The sequence below is a fragment of the Dioscorea cayenensis genome, chromosome 16 (assembly GCF_009730915.1).
Source record: "Dioscorea cayenensis subsp. rotundata cultivar TDr96_F1 chromosome 16, TDr96_F1_v2_PseudoChromosome.rev07_lg8_w22 25.fasta, whole genome shotgun sequence".
Lineage (NCBI taxonomy): Eukaryota > Viridiplantae > Streptophyta > Magnoliopsida > Dioscoreales > Dioscoreaceae > Dioscorea > Dioscorea cayenensis.
In genome coordinates, this window is record NC_052486.1 from 8,295,332 (window position 1) to 8,312,729 (window position 17,398).

The window sequence follows — 17,398 nt, forward strand, 5'->3', positions numbered from 1 at the left end:
AACAATCGATGTAAATGGGGTACTCGGATATTGTTCCGCATAGGATTATTGCTTCAAATGCAAAACCAACTATTATGCTTCCTAACTAATGCATTAATGAGTCATGGAGATCCTAAGATACATGGTCCCAAATCTAAGGTCAACCATGCCTAACTCTATACATGTCCCGGAGGAGAAATTGAATAATCTCTCAACCTCGCACTCGTATAGAATCGCAATGACTTCTAGGGATTCCAAGTGATAAACCCTATTCCTATGTGTACACCTAACCTTTTTTTCCAGGTGGAAGGTCCCTAGTCACAATTAAGCCCTAGGTGCTAAAATCACTTCAACACTTCACTTTGTTACCTCTACAACTAAGCTCCAGTGGAAGGTCATCCCTTAGCCCATTCACTTTACTATGACCGCAAAGAACTTGAGGAAATGGAGATAGGATGAATCAAATCGAAGGGGAAAGGGGACACTCCACTACCTCTCGACTCACCCTCTCAACACTCTCCAATCTAGCTTTGTCTAACCCTCATGGCGTGTCACCCATCCACAAAGGTTACCAATATAGACTCTCAACCCTAGTGTCACTCTAAGGGAGAAATCATTCAACAAGCATTTATGATTGGAACTCAATTAAAACATCAATTAAGGAAAGCATAATAAAATGTTTAAAGAAACAATATCATCCTAGTTTTCACAAATCCAAGTACTCACTAGGGGTTTAGCTCTCCATGGAGCTAGTTACAATCAACAATGAAATCGGATGTAAAAGCAAGTAATCCATAGAAAAACCCCCTCGGTGTTCCTGTCGATGGTCTTATGGAGTGGCCTCGTCCTCTCCAAACGTCCCCTTGTCAAGCCTAGGGCACACCGCACCGAATCACTGCCGACGAAAGCTCCCCTAATAACTTTCTTCCAAGTGGAGCACGGTGTCAAAGTCGAAGAACCACTCCAAAAGCCTTGCCAAAACCCTTCTAAACCCTAGCCGCCACCCTCTCTCAAGTTGGGGAAAAGACGGAGAAAAGAATGTTAAAATTGGGGCTGAAATCGGCCTTAAATAGGGCTGGAATCAGGAATCCACACGCCCCTGTGGATTCACCACACAGCTCGTGGAATTTCCACACAGGCGTGAATAATTTCCACACGCCCATGTGGATTCTCTGGAATTCACTTTTTCAGCCGGCTGTGAACAGTACCTGCTACAGTGAATTTCTACAGTGTCTGCTATAGAGCCCTTCTATAGTACCTCCCCGTAATACTCCCGAATCTATGTTTTCATCGAGGTAACATAAACGGCCACACATTTATGTCGTAGATCTCTTTGCTTCTTCAACAACAGCTTCATCGGTGAAGATCTTGCTATTAATGCACAAGCTGGGATACTCGAATGTGACTGCCTTTGTGCCCCTCCAAATCAAATCATTGTGCTAACATGAATACATGGAGGTTAGCACACATTCTCGCATCTTGAGCCCGACTTATGTCTTCGCATTTGATCCTTCTCAAGATTTCCTCCAAATGGTGCATTCACGATCTACATTGGCTTCTTTCTCTAACATTCAGCTTCACAACCATATATGCATGAAAGTAATATAAATGCACACATATTAGCGCTAAAACCTGATAAAAGTAATGCTCATCATAAGGAAAGAACACTTTGCATTCCTATCAGACAAGCACTTATCAGGGTTTTTCTATGGATTACATGTTTTTACATTCGATTTTATTGTTGAATGTAACTAGCTCCATGGAGAGCTAAACCCCCTAGTGGGTACTTGGATTTGTGAACCCTATGATGTTATTGTTTCTTTAAACCTTTTATTATGCTTTCCTTAATTGATGTTTTAATTGAGTTCCAATCTTGAATGCTTGTTGAATGATTTCTCCCTTAGAGTGACACTAGAGTTGAGATTCTATATTGTTAATCTTTGTGGATGGCTGACATGCCATGAGGGTTAGACAAAGCTAGATTAGAGAGGGTTGAGATGGTGAGTCGCGAGGTAGCGGAGCGTCCTATTTCCCCTTCGATTTGATTTACTCTACCTCCACGTTCCAAGAGTTCTTTGCGGTCATAGTAGACTGAACGGGCTAAGGGATCACCTTCCACTGGGGCTTAGTTGCAAAGGTAACAGAGTGAAGCGTTGAAGAGATATTAGCACCTAGGGCTTAATTGTGACTACAGACCTTCTGCCTGGACCAAAGGGTTAGGTCTACAGATAGAAATAGGGTTTATCGCTTAGAATCCCTATAGCGTTTTAGAATTGTACACAGTGCGAGGTGTTGAAACTAATCGATATCTCCACCGGGAAATGGTGTAGAGTTAGTCATGGTTTACATTAGATTTGGGACCATGTATCATAGGATCTCCACGACTCATTAATGTATTAGTTAGGAAGCATAATAGTTGGTTTTGCACTTGAAACAATTATCTTAGGCCGAATAGTATCCAAGTACCCCACATCTATCGATTGCCTTATCTCTCACCTACTTGTGCTACTTTTATTATTTCTTTTACTCTTGTTTACACCATACCTTATCAACACAATCATTTCTCATCTTCACCTGGTTAAGTAGCAATTTAAGTATATTAACTCCATACTCCCTGTGGATACGATACCCCACTCACCTGGGAATTTATTACTCGACAAACCCATGCACTTGCGGGTAACATGCAAGGGGCATTGCCAAAGATATGAAGTAGAATAAATGATGAATGGCTAAGATAAAAAAGTACAAAGTATCTCTAAATGCCTACTCCATGGCAACGGCGCCAAAAACTTGACAACACCCTTTGCGTGTGACCCGTAAGTGCACGGGTTTGTCGAAGTAATATATCCCAAGTGAGTGGGGTACGTATCCACAGAGAGTAGCAAATAAAAATACTAAAATTACTACTTAACCAAGCGAAGATGAATAATGATTGTGTTGATAAAGTGTAATGTAAGCAGAAACAAAAGAAACAAGAATGAGAGGTCAAAGTAAGTGAGAGGAAAGGCAATCAATAAAAGTAGGGTACTCGAACAATGCTCCCTGGAGATGTAGGGATTCCAAGTGATAAACCTTATTCCTATGTGTAGATCTAATCCTTTGGTCCAGGAGAAAGACCCCTAGTCACAATTAAGCCCCAGATACTAAAGTCACTTCAACGCTTCACTATGTTGCTCGTGCAACTAAGCCCAGCGGAGTTTATCCTTTAGTTCTTTACTCTATTGTAACCACAAAGAACTCTAGGAATTGGAAGTAGGATAAATCACACCGGAGGGGAAAGGGGACGCTCTGCTACCTTACAACTCACCTTCTCAATCCTCTCCAATCTAGCTTTGTCTAACCCTTATGGTGTTTCACCCATCCACAAAGGTTACCAAGATAAACTCTCAACTCTAGTGTCACTCTAAGGAAGAAATCATTAAACAAGCATTCAAGATTGAAACTCAATTAAAAACATAAATTAAGGAAGGCATAATAAATGGCAAAAGAAATATTAACATCCTAGGGTTTACAAAATCCAAGTACCCACTAGGGGGTTTAGCTCTCCATGGAGCAAGATACAATCAATAATGAAATCAAAAGTAAAAACAAGTAATCCATAGGAAAACGCCCTCGGTAGTCGTGTTGATGGTCTTGTGGAGTATCCTCGTCTTCTCCAAACGTCCCCTTGTCCGGCCTAAGGTACACCTTGCCGGACTGATGCCGACGAAAGCTCCACCAATAACCTTTTTCCAAGCGAATCGCGGTGTCGAATCCATAGAACTACTCCAAAGACTTGCCAAAGCCTCTCAAAACCCTAGCCGACGGCCTTTCAAAGAATGGAGAAAAGTTGAAGAGAAGGGTGAAAGATTCCCCCCAAAATCGGGCTGGACGGCGGCTTAAATAGGGCTGGAATCGGGCATCCACACGTCCCTGTGGATTTTTCACACTGACCAATGGAATTTCCACACGCCTGTATGGATTCTTTGGAAAACTGATTTTCGGTCGGCTGTAAACAGTAATTTAGAGCCCCACTTTTGTCTTCTCGTTTGTTTCTTCTAAGATTCCACCAAATAGTGCGTTCACCATCTACTTTTGGCTTCTTTTCTTAATACTTTGCTTCACAACCCTACATGTGCAAAAGAACACAAATACACATGCATTAGCGCTTAAACCTGATAAAACTAATGTTCATCATAAGGAAAGAACACTTTGCATTCTTAACACACAAGCACTTATCAGTATGTATATATGGCTATATATGTGTTCGATGTATGTATATAAAGAGGTAGTTGGGTATATTTATATCATTGGCTTTTATATGTAGACCTAAGGTCATATATATTTCTTATGCTATGAATAAGGATTTGATCCAATCTTTCTCTTTCTCTATCATGGTATCAGATTAGACTCGGTTTCTTTCCCGACTACCTCTTCCGGCCATCCTCCTCAGCCATTTTCTTTCGACTATCTCTCTCGGCTAATTCTCCCGACTATTATCCATCCTCTTGACCTCTTCTTTCTCTTTTATTCTCTTGGCTGATTCCAAAAAAAAAGAGAAATAGCCCACACCTCCACCACTGGAGTCCCCACCTGCACCATCAGCAACTGCGCCTCACCAAGCTTCATCGTCACCGTCGTTGACTACTCAAAATGCTCGCTACTTATTTGTTGCCACCATCTCCGTTCATTGCCATATACTGACACCACCAATGCTCACTTGCTACCAGCCATCACAGCGTCCTTGATGCTATTCACTACAGTTTGCTACTCGTGCCACCGCCGGAGCTCCCACCGGACAGCTAATCATCTGAAACTCAGCCTTGGAGGTTGGACTTTTGCAAACACATGTTCGCATAAAACATGGAGCATCTTTTTCCAATCACAAGCTACCAGGCTTAAGAATTTTGCCAACCATTACTAATGACACACCCCTTGCTTGTAACCCGCAAGTGCACGGGTTTGTCGAAGTAATAAATCCCAGGTGAGTGGGGTATTGTATCCACATGGAAAAGGAATAGAAACACCAAGATTGCTACTTAACTAAGTGGAAATGAAACAATGATGGTGTGGATAAAAATTGATACAAATAAACTAAAGAAAATAAGAACGAAAGGCACAATAAAATGAGATGAAAGCCAATCGATAAAAGTGGGGTACCCAGATATTGTTCCTCCTAGGATTATTGCTTCAAGTGCAAAACCAACTATTATGCTTCATGACTAATTCTTAATGAGTCGTGGACATCCATAAATACACGGTCGCAAATCTAAGATCAACCGTGACTAACTCTATACTATGCCCTGGCGGAGAAATCAACCAATCTCAACACCTCACACAGTGTAAAGTTGCAAGAAACTCTAGGCATTCCAAGTGATAAACACTATTCCTATATGTAGATCTAACCCTTTGGTCCAAGCGAAAGATCCCTAGTCACAATTAAGTCACATGCGTTAAAGTCACTTCAACGCTTTACTCTATTGCTCGCACAAGTAAGCCCCAGTGGAGTTCATCCCTTAACCCTTCACTCAATTGTGACCGGAAAAATCTCTTGGAATGTGGAGGTAAGATAAATCACACCGGAGGGGAAAGGGGATGCTCTGCTACCTCTCGACTCACCCTCTCGACCCTCTCCAATCTTGCTTCGTCTAACCCTCACGGTGTGTCACTCACTCAGAAGAATTACCAATGTAGACTCTCAATCCTAGTATCACTCTAATGGAGAAATCATTCAACAAGCATTCAAGATTAGAACTCAATTAAAGACATCGATTAAGGAAAGCATAACAAAAGGTTAATGAAACAAATACATCCTAGGGTTCACATATCCAAGTACCCACTAGGGGGTTTAGCTCTACATAGAGCAAGATACAATCCGAAATGAAATTGAAAGTAAAAACATGCAATTTATAATAAGACGCCCTCGGTATTCGTGTTGATGGTCTTGTGGAGTAGCCTCATCCTCTCCAAAGGTCCCTTTGTCAAGCCTAGGCACACCTCGCCGGATCGGTTTCGACGAAAGCTCCCCCAATAACTTTCTTCCAAGAGAAATATGGTGTCGAAGCCGTAGAACCACTCCAAAAGAATTGCCAAAACCTCTCTAAACCCTAACCGCCAGCCTCCCAAAAGTTGGAGAAAAGATAAAAGAAAGGATAAAAGATGGATCCTGAAATCGGGGTTGTTCGCGGCTTTATAAAGGCTAGAATCGGGAATCCACACGGAGTGTGGAATTTTCACACGCCCATGTGGATTTCTGGAACTCTGATTTTCTGTGGGCTATGAACAGTAACTGCTATAGTAAATTACTACAGTGATTTGCTACGGTAACCTGGTGCAATACTCCGCCAAAATACTCCCGAATCTAAACTTATCATCGAGGCAATATAAACGGGCACACGTCTATGCCGTAGATCATGTTGCTTCTTCGATAAAAGGTCTCATTAGTGAAAGATCTTGCTATTATTGCACAAGTTGGGATTCGCAAATGTGACTGCCTTTGTGCCCCTCCAAACCATTGTAATTTCTTGAGCGCATGGAGGTTGGCACACATTCACGTATCTTCAATCACAACTTGTGTCTTCACATTTGCTCACTCCAACACATCATCAACAAATTACAATCGCAATCCACTTTGGCTTCTTTCTTTCATATTTGGCTTCACAACCCTTCATGCACATAAGTTCACAAATACACATGCATTAGCGTTAAAACCTAATAAAAGGAATGCTCATAATAAGAAAACAATACTTCGTATTACTAATACACAAAAACTTATCAAACTCCCCCACACTTAAGCTTTTGCTTGTCCTCAGGCAAAAATAAAACATTGAAGCATAGATGAAGGGAACATTGAAAGTGCTTGGCCTTAGGTTCACCAAAGCATGCAAGGGAAGCATTCTAGAAGTAAGAAAAATTTCAACACTAAATACGAAAAATCATTGCTCTAGCTAAAAACTCGAATAAAAAAGGACAACAAACCCGAAATTGTGTAAGTGTGTGAACTCACTCAAATCAACCCAAAGTATACTCCTCAAAGTTCTAAGCGTAAGAGACTTATTTATATACAAAACAAAGTAAAGAGATGGTAGTAGCTTCACACATCCTCTAAGGTAGCCATTTCCAAAGTGGCCGTTAAGGTGGCTTTCACACTTCCGAGGTAGTAGCTCTATCTACTGGGGTAGTAGCTTTCACACATCCCATGAGATAACTCTTTCTCTCATTAGGGCATAACTAGTATCGACTTATAAGAGTAACTTCATATTTCATAGGTGCTAGCTCTTTCCACCCCAAATGCACAACTAAAACAAGTTTTTTTTTTAGCAAAATAGCACAAGAAACAAAAATAATTACTCCCTTAAACATCAAACCTGAGTTTTCAAAAGAGTTTAATGAACGAGTAGTACAACAAGTGTGAATCTGGCAAAAATTCCTAAAACTCCAAGTAAAAACTAGAGCATGAGAACATTCAATGATGAAAATTCTCCTAAACTGAAGAATACAATCATGGTAACTAAGGTGAACCGCCATTAGCTATGTTAGCATGCACAATAAAAGCATAAGTATAGAACATGTGTAATGTGAACTCCCTCCCACACTTAAGATGTACATTGCCTCCAATGTACACATGCAAGTACAATAAAAGATGTAATAATCAAAATATATATGGGAGTGGGCAATTGAAACAATACTCCCCTGGAGTTCTAGTGGTGCGTTTGATGGAGCTAAATTCCTTGGGAGTGGAGTTCCAACGGGTGGTAAAGCACACATGGCCAAGTGTAAAAACACATTGGTCGTGCCCATGACTTGTTCTCAATTTCCATACTGATAAGACCATCTGCACTCATACACAAGGGGGATTCAGTGAAGCTCAACAAAAACAAAATAAACTCGAGTATATAAAAGATAGAGCAATAAAATACAACTCTTGACAAAAATAAAAGATAAACTCAGAAAGAGGATCATTTCTGAGTAAACAAGTCCAAAATAAAATACGGAAATGGAATTTGAAAATGTAAAAGACAAGAAAAGGAAAGACACATCAAGAGTCGGTGTTTGGTTGGGGCTTCTCTACTACTACTGCTGATGCAGGTGATGATGCGGATGCTGGTGGATCAATCGATGCTTGAACTAGTGATGGTGGTGTTGTGGATGCCTGATGGATGCGGGGTCTCATGATGAATGGTGAGGCGACGTCTCGCTCTAATAGCTATTGTAGGATGTCGAGACGTGCCATCACCTCTGTGTGCTGCGCGGCCTGTGTCACGTGAACCTCAGCGATCTCGGTCCGTAACATCCCTATAGCACTCTCGAGCTTCTCAAATCGATCATAGGCTCGAGATGGAGAGAACATGCGCACTGGTGGTGGCTCCCATGGTGCAGGGGGTGCCTCGGCCTCCGCATGCTGGGGTACTCGGATATTCTTCCTCCTAGGATTATTGTTTCAAGTGCAAAACCAACTATTATGCTTCCTGACTAATGATTAATGAGTCGTGGACATCCTTAAATACAAGGTCCCAAATCTAAGGTCAACCGTAACTAACTCTACATAATGCCCTAGCGAAGAAATCAACCAGTCTCAATACCTCACACTGTGTAAAGTTGCAAGAAACTCTAGGGATTACAATTGATAAACACTATTTCTGTATGTAGATCTAACCCTTTGGTCCAAGCGAAAGACCTCTAGTCACAATTAAACCCCATGTGTTAAAGTTACTTCAACGCTTTACTCTGTTGCTCGCACAAGTAAGCCCCAGTGGAGTTCATCCCTTAACCCTTCACTCAATTGTGACCGGAAAAATCTCTTGGAATGTGGAGGTAAGATAAATCACACCGGAGGGGAAAGGAGATGCTCTGCTACCTCTCGACTCACGCTCTCGACCCTCTCCAATCTTGCTTCGTCTAACCCTCACGGTGTGTCACTCACTCACAAGAATTACCAATGTAGACTCTCAATCCTAGTATCACTCTAATGGAGAAATCATTCAACAAGCATTCAAGATTGGAACTCAATTAAAGACATAGATTAAGGAAAGCATAACAAAAGGTTAATGAAACAAATACATCCTAGAGTTCACAAATCCAAGTACTCACTAGAGGGTTTAGCTCTCCATAGAGCAAGATACAATCCATAATGAAATCGAAAGTAAAAACATGCAATCCATAATAAGACCCCCTAGGTATTCGTCTTGATGGTCTTGTGGAGTAGTCTTGTCCTCTCCAAAGGTACCCTTGTCAAGCCTAGGGTACACCTCGGCAGATCAGTGCCGACGAAAGCTCCCCCAAAAAACTATCTTCCAAGATAAACATGGTGTTAAAGCCGTAGAACCACTCCAAAAGATTTACCAAAACCTCTCTAAACCCTAGTCGCCGGTCTCCCAAAAGTTGGAGAAAAGATAGAAGAAAGAATGAATGATGGATCTTGAAATCGGGGCTGTTCGCGGCTTTATATAAGCTGGAGTCGAGAATCCACACGGGCGTGTGGAATTTCCACACGTCCATGTGGATTTCTTGAACTTTGATTTTCTGCGGGATGTAAACAATAACTGCTATAGTAAATTGCTACAGTGATTTGCTACGATAACCTAGTACAATACTCAGGCAAAATACTCCCGAATCTACACTTTTCATCGAGGCAACATAAACGGGCACACGTTTATGCCGTAGATCGTGTCGTTTCTTCAATAAAAGGTCCCAATGGTGAAGATCTTGCTATCATTGCATAAGTCAGGATACGCAAATGTGACTGTATTTGTGCCCCTCCAAACTATTATAATTGCTTGAGTGGATGGAGGTTGGCACAGATTTACGTATCTTCAATCACAACTTGTGTCTTCACATTTGTTCACTCTAAGACTTCATCAACAAAGTATAATCGTAATCCACTTTGGCTTCTTTCTTTCATATTCGGCTTCACAACCCTTCATGCACAAAAGTTTACAAATACACATGCATTAGCCCTAAATCCTGATAAAAGTAATGCTCATAGTAAGAAAAGAATACTTCGTATTAGTAATACACAAACACTTATCAACCAACCAATCTCCTAGGGCCCACTCAACTAACATGAAAAATCGTGCCAACAATTACCAACCTACATCGTAGGGCCCAACCACTTTGCAGAATTGTTTTTCCAAATTACCAAAAACCAACATAGTGGGGCCCATAACATTAAAAAATGGAATATGGATCAAATGGGGTGTTACCAAAGATGCGCCACCGCAATCTCCACCATTCAAATGTGGTGCTTGATGGCACCAACTACATCTCTTGGTGGCTCACTATCAAGCCAATTCTTGTTGCATCTGCATTCTTCGCCACGTTAATGGTACCTGTACTGCTCCTTCTGACCCTTCTCTCCTCGACACCATTTCTTCCTTATAGGCCTCTGCACTTCTCATAGCATTTGAGCAGTAGTTTGAGAAGTGGGTTGTTGATGATTCTACAACTAAGATGATGATCTGTTAGACAGTCACTCTTGAGATTCGTACTCAGATTGCTGATCTTCCCACTGCTTGTGAGATGTGGGAATATCTTGGCGTCGCTACTGTAGTTCTAGTCAGGCGTAGCTCTACACCTTATATTAGGCCCTCACTAGTCTCTAGCAGGATGAGGACACAGTTGACTAGTTCTATAGTCGATACTATGCCCTATGGCATCAGATTGATGCTCTCACCCCACTATATTGTGATGTTCATGCTGTGCAAATTCTTACCTGTTTTGGGTCTTACTCTTGTCACCGTAGCCATGATGAGACACAACGTATGTATGAGTTCATTATATGTCTCCTCATCGACTTTGAGCCAACTCAGGCTCAGTTATTTCATGCTCCATCAGCATACTCTTTGGATAAGGCCTTCGCTTTTATTCGTGCTGAGGAAACCCGACTCCCGGCTTCCTTCACAGGAGAGTAGTATTCTTGTCTCTCGCCCTTCTTTGTCTCTCCGGTATCCTCCTCTACTCGATCTCCGGCTCCTTCTACTGTCTCATCTCGACCTTCTCCACGGCCGAAACAGATTGTGACTTGTTACTACTATGGCATATTTGGTCATCTTAAGCATGATTTCCAGAAGAAGCAACATGGACTTCCATGTATTACTACCTATGGTGCTTCTTCACCTCCTCCACCTTTTGTCCCACTACCCTACTTCCCTCAAGCACATTCTGTACAGGCCTCTTTTGCTACACAATCTCTTGCTCCGTTGTCTACTAGTGATCAGTAGCTATTGGCAATGTCTCGACAGTTCCAGCAATCCCATTTAGCAGACTCCAATAGACATGCCAAATCGGCTCAGGTCCTTCCCTCCACTCTAAGTAATCCCTGTCCTCTCTGGCTTGATTCTGGTGCTTCACTTTACATGACTCCTGATGCCACTCATTTTCATCATTCCCGTCGACTATTACTTATCACACGTGTTCCACTGCTAACAACACACTCCTTGTTCCTTCTGTCTCCCTATGTTCATCATTTATCCATGAACCTTATGTATGTTAGTCAGCTTACTGATTATAACTATCAGGTTATTTTTTACCGTACATCTTGTCGTGTGTAGGATCATAGTGGGAAGGTGATTGGAGCTGACCGCCACCATAGTGGAGTTTATGTGTTAGATACCCTTCACCTCCCATCTTTAGCTGGGCCCATTCATCAATGTCATACTACAGTTTTGGCTCATCATATATAGCATCATCATCTTGGTCATTTGTGTCCATCTTGTATGTCATCTCTTATTCGTTTTGCCATTTTAGGAACCATCTCTCCTTCCTCTAATGTTGTCTGTGTTGGTTGTAAGCTAGGTAAACAGTTACAAATCCCTTATCCTTTGAGTGTATCCCAAACCACTGCTCCTTTTTGAGCTTATTCATTTTGATGTTTAGAGTCCCACTCCCTTTGTTTTTAAAGGAGGTAACCGTTATTATGTTATTTTTAGTGTGACTACACTCGCTTCACTTGGATCTATTTTATGCATCATCGTAGTCAGTTATTGTCAATATATTGATCTTTTATAGCTATGGTTCACACTCAGTTTTGCTGCCTCGATCAAGAACTTTCGATCTGACTCTAGTGGAGAGTACACTTCTTAAGCTTTTCGTGCATTAGTCTTCTGAGGGCACCTTGCCTCAGTTATCTTATCCTGGGGCTCATCCTCAGAATGGGGTCGCTTAATGCAAGCATCGTCTTATTTTAGAAATGACTTGTGCTCTTCTTCTTAGTGCCTTTCTCTCTCCTCATTTCTGGGCCAATGTTGTTAGTACGATTTTTCTCTAATTAACCTTCAACCTTTATCTCACCTTCATGGTCGCAGCCCAGAAGAGTGTCTTCATGGGACACCTCTCTGCTATGATTATCTCCTTGTCTTTGACTGTTGATGTTTTGTTTTGCTCTCACCTCGGGAGCGAACCAAGCTCACCACCCAGTCTGTTTCTTGTGTTTTCCTGGGATATAGCCTTGAGCATAAAGGTTATCATTGCTATGACCCCGTTACTCGTCGTATATATATCTCTCATAATGTAAAGTTTGATGAGTCCACCCCCTTTTATGCTTCTCCTTCTTCTACTGAGTCTTCCTCTCCCTTGGTTCCTTTATCTTTTCTTTTTCCCTACTCATTATCCTAAGGATGCTTCCCTTATGCCTTCCTCTCCTCCCTTACTCACTTCTCCAAAGCTTCTTAGTCCCTCTTCTCTTGATCCTCTTTCTCCTTTATCTATTGAATCTCCTGCAGTGTCTTCCCCGGTCTTCTTCACTTCCTCTTGCTCACCCTCCTGTCCGTTTATTTTACCATCATCGGGATCTCACAGCAACTCTACCTCGGCAAGTCCTCTGACGCATTTCCTACTACTGATCCAGCTCTTGAGGTTTCTTCTCACCTTTACTCCTACCATGATCGCTCCACTTTATATCCCCCTGTTTGTTAGGTCTTTGCTAGCACTAGTGTCTCAGATTTCTTTGAGCCAGGTACATATAGGGAAGCGGATTGATCCGCTAAGTGGTGAACTGTTATGGCTGAGGAGTTTGATGCTTTTTCTCTGATTCACACGTGGGATATAGTCCCTCTTCCTTCCCATGCTATTCCCATCACCTGTCGCTGGATCTACCGGGTGAAGACTTATTCTGATGGGTCTCTCGAGTGCTATAAAGCACATCTTGTTGCTCACGGTTTTCAGCAAGAATATGGCCATAACTATAAGGAGACTTTTATCCCAGTGGCTTACATACACACTGTGCGTACATTAGTTGTTACCGCAGTCATTCGTAGGTGGGTTCTTCATTAGCTTAATGTGAAGAACGCCTTCCTTCATAGAGACCTAAAGGAGGAGGTTTACATGACCCGTCCCCCTATCCTTTAGGTGCCTTCGGGGTCTGTTTGTTGTCTTTTCCGTGCTCTATATAGTCTCAAGCAAGCCCCACAAGCCTGGTTTAAGAGGTTCAGCACAGTCATTGAGGCTACTGGTTTTACTCCGAGCATACATGATCCAACAGTCTTCATACAATCTTCACCTTGTGGGCGGACCATTATTTTTCTGAATGCGGATGATATGATCCTTACTGGTGATAATTCTGCTCACATTACCTTTGTGAAGCAGAAACTATGTGAGACTTTCTTGATGACTGATCTAGGTCCGCTCCGTTACTTTCTGGGTATTGGAGTCACATCTCATCCTGATGACTATCGACTATCTCAGCAGCGTTACACTCTAAATATCTTTGCTAACTTTGTGCTAACTCTGGTTTAACAGATACTCGTACTGCCGCTACACTGATGAAGTTACATTTGCAGCTTCGTGCTTTTGATGGGATTCCCCTTATTGGATCCTTCTCGCTATCGGCATCTAGTTGGTAGCTTGGTACATCTAGTCATCACACATCCTGACATTTCTCATATTGTGCACATTCTTAGTCAGTTCGTTATGGCCCCCACTTCTGCTCATTATGGGCATCTTCTCTAGGTACTGTAATATCTTTGTGGCACTGCCTCGCGTGGTCTGTTCTACTCACACCAGTCCACACTTCAGCTGCAAGTCTATCCTGATGCTACCTAGGTTAGCTCTCCTAGTGATTGGGTCTCTATCACTGGCTATTTATCTTTTTTGAGTCTTGACTTGTTGTTTAGAAGACTATGAAACAGTCTACTGTTGCCAAGTCTAGTGCTGAGGCTAAGCTTCGTGCTTTAGCTTCTACTGCACAAGAGGTGCTTTAGATTCATTCGATTATGCAGGATTTAAGTATACCGATCACTTCTCCTATTCCTATTCACTGTGATAATATTGGAGCCCTTCAGATTGTTGCCGATTCGGTCAAGCATGAGCTAACCAAACACATTGGTGTGGATGCACACTTCATCCGCTGTCATGTACGGGCCCATGTAGTATCACCTCACTATCTTTCTATAGAGCTCCAGGTGGCTAATTTTTTTCACTAAGGCACAGACGCGTGACCAGTATCTCTTTATGTTATCTAAACTCAAGACGCATGATCCGCCTTGAGTTTGAGGAGGTGGTGTTAGATGTATGTATTTATATATAGCTATACATGTGTTCGATGTATGTATGTACAGAGGTAGTTGGGTATATTTGTAACATTGGCTTCTATATATAGACCTAAGGTCATATATGTTTCTTATGCTATGAATGAGGATTTGATCCAATCTCTCTCTTTCTCTATCAAAATTAACTTATGATTTCAAAAATATACTTAAAACCCACTGATAGATCACGAGGCAAATCATCATGTTGTCACTGCAATGGATTTTCTTATTAAAACCCACATTATAGCTAGTATCACAGGGCTGATCCGCCTAGATCGGCACCATGTGGCGATTGGCTACGCTCGTTTGCACCAACCCAGCCTTCTCCCCAAATAGCCCTAGAATCCGATCAAGAAAGAGACAAAGAAGCAAAGGACACCAAGTATGAAGAGAGAAAAAGTAACTCTCTTGAAGTGGAAAAGTTTACAACCTTCACCTAAGGCCACAATTCTCACTTGTCTTCGGGTATGGCCGTTCACATCTTCGGACATGCCTGGACGTTTGCCCATATCAACACCATGGCGTCATAACCAACTGTACAACCGACGTCATCCGATCATGCCCGCCATACCGAGACGCCTCGCCTTGCCAACGCTATGCACCGTCCTTGGCCAAGATACCAGTCCCTGCCAGCTTACCAACCTTACCGGCCTGTCAGGTGCCATACAGCGCCATGTGCTCGCGTCAGCAGAAGCTATACCGTTTGCATCACCTGACCTTACTGAGAGTAACTCGGCCGTGCCGCGCCATGCTTCTTGGTAACTGATCCCTAACCCACCTAAGTCATGGATATATATTATAGGCCAATGCCTTAGAATATTTTTTGCCTCTCTCGGCCTAGCACTGCCGATACCACCACACCTCACTCAGTCATTGCGTGCAACCCTGACGACGCGCCTCGGTCACGCCTTAGGTTAGGTTGCGCGAGATGTTATACCCGCTAATGACCGAGTGTGGTGTCCGGTTATACAATCTGTGCTACCGATGCTCGCCCTCGACGATCATCTCGTCCAAGCGACTCGGTCACGCCCCACCAAGGGCGGACGTCGCAAAGCCTGCTACAACTAGTATGACATAGAAAAGGTATTACCAACTTCCACATGCCAAGCAATGCTACTTGGTTTAAAAAACAGAATAAAAAACTTGGCACATACATTGGTGAATTGGGATATCATCACCTCTAGTAGATCTGAGGGGGGATTAGGCATTCGTAATTTACTCAAGGTTAAGCATTCTCTTATAGCAAAGAATCTTTTTAACTTTCTTAATAAGCATGATACTTATTGGGTGAAAATTGTCCATCTGAAATATGGGGATTTTAATTTTTGGACCATGAAGCCTCCTCCCAATTGTTCTGCTTTTTTCAGAGGCCTTTGTTGTACTGCTTATGTTCTTAACCCTTTTCTTTGGATTAATGGCCTCAACCCTGCTGTCACCTCTTTTCTTTATCACCCATGGCTGTTTGATACCCCTCTTGCTTTTAAACCTGTTTTTATCAATATGAATATTAATGTAAATGATTATCAAGTTTGTGATTTGCTCGTCAATGATAGTTGGAATCTGGATGCCCTGAACTGTCTTCTTGGCAGTAATTGGAACTCTCCTATTATCTCTTTTGGTAAGATTAGTTATGAGGATGGCAACCATTGGGTCTGGTTTCCTGATTCCCATGGCAACAGGCTCTCTTCTAATATATATAAGGTCCTTAACAAAAACCCTTGGGTGGACCAACAGTGGTGTGGTTGGTCTAACAATTGGAAGCTCAATATTGCTCCTAAAGCCAAAACTTTTATATGGCTGTTGATGCATGATAAAATCAAAACATATGACTATTTACATCGTCTTAATTTGGGTCCTCCTGATCCCTGTGTGTTTTGTGGCTTGACTTTGGAAACTTCTGACCATCTTTTAGACTCTGTCATGTCAGTATTAGGATCTGGAGGATGGTTGAATCCCTTGGTAAATGTAAGTTCCATCTTCTGAATGTGTTTACTAATGGTGAGTGGCTCGACTTCAGTATTTAGGGTAATTCTAAAGCTCTAGTTTCTATCACTGCTGCTACTCTTTGGCAGATTTGGAAAAGCAGGTGTAATAAAATTTTCAGGCAGGACTCTCCTGATATTGATAATATTGCTAACTTGGTCATGCTTCATGTGAAGGATTTTTCCTTATGTTCTGTTAATCACTTGTTGCGAAATTATATGATGAATAACCGACCTTGTTCTGGTTTCTTGGGGGTCTTCTCAGCAGCTGCGTGGAACAATGCAACGGGTAAGGGTGGGATGGGTTTTATTTTGATTGATTCTAATGCTTTTGTTTGTTATGCCGGTTCTAGCCCAATCTCTTTGGCTGGTAAACTGGAAATGGATCTTCAGGCCATAAGCTGGGCTCTTCAGTGTACTGTGAATGCCAGGGAGAAGTGTTCCAATATTTACACATGTTCTGAGGAGTTGTGGAGGTTGTTTCTCTTCAACGAGAATTTGGTTTCCTGGCGTCAATGTGCTGCTAAGGCTTCCCTTGCTCAGTTGTTGAACCGGTTGAATCAGCCTCGTTTTGAGCTCATACCCCAACACTGGAATAGTATTGCTGCTATGCTGGCCGCTCGAGGTATCCATGCTTCCAAGCTCTCGCTGTTTCATCGAGGTATGGAGACTCCAAAGTGGCTGATGAAGTTGTATAACCAGTCTGGTTTTTCTGGTTAAAGTTTTGTTTCTCTTTTCTTTTTGTCTTTGGTTGGTTCTATGTTTGTGTTTCCCTGTATTTGGTTTTTTTGTATTTGTTTTTTGTGTGTCTGTTTGTTTGAACCTTTTTTTTTATTATCAATAAATTAGCTACTCTGTGGGTCTTTCCATAAAAATAAAAAATAAAAAAAAATAAAAAAATAAAAAAAAAAACTTGGCACATAAATTTGTATGCCC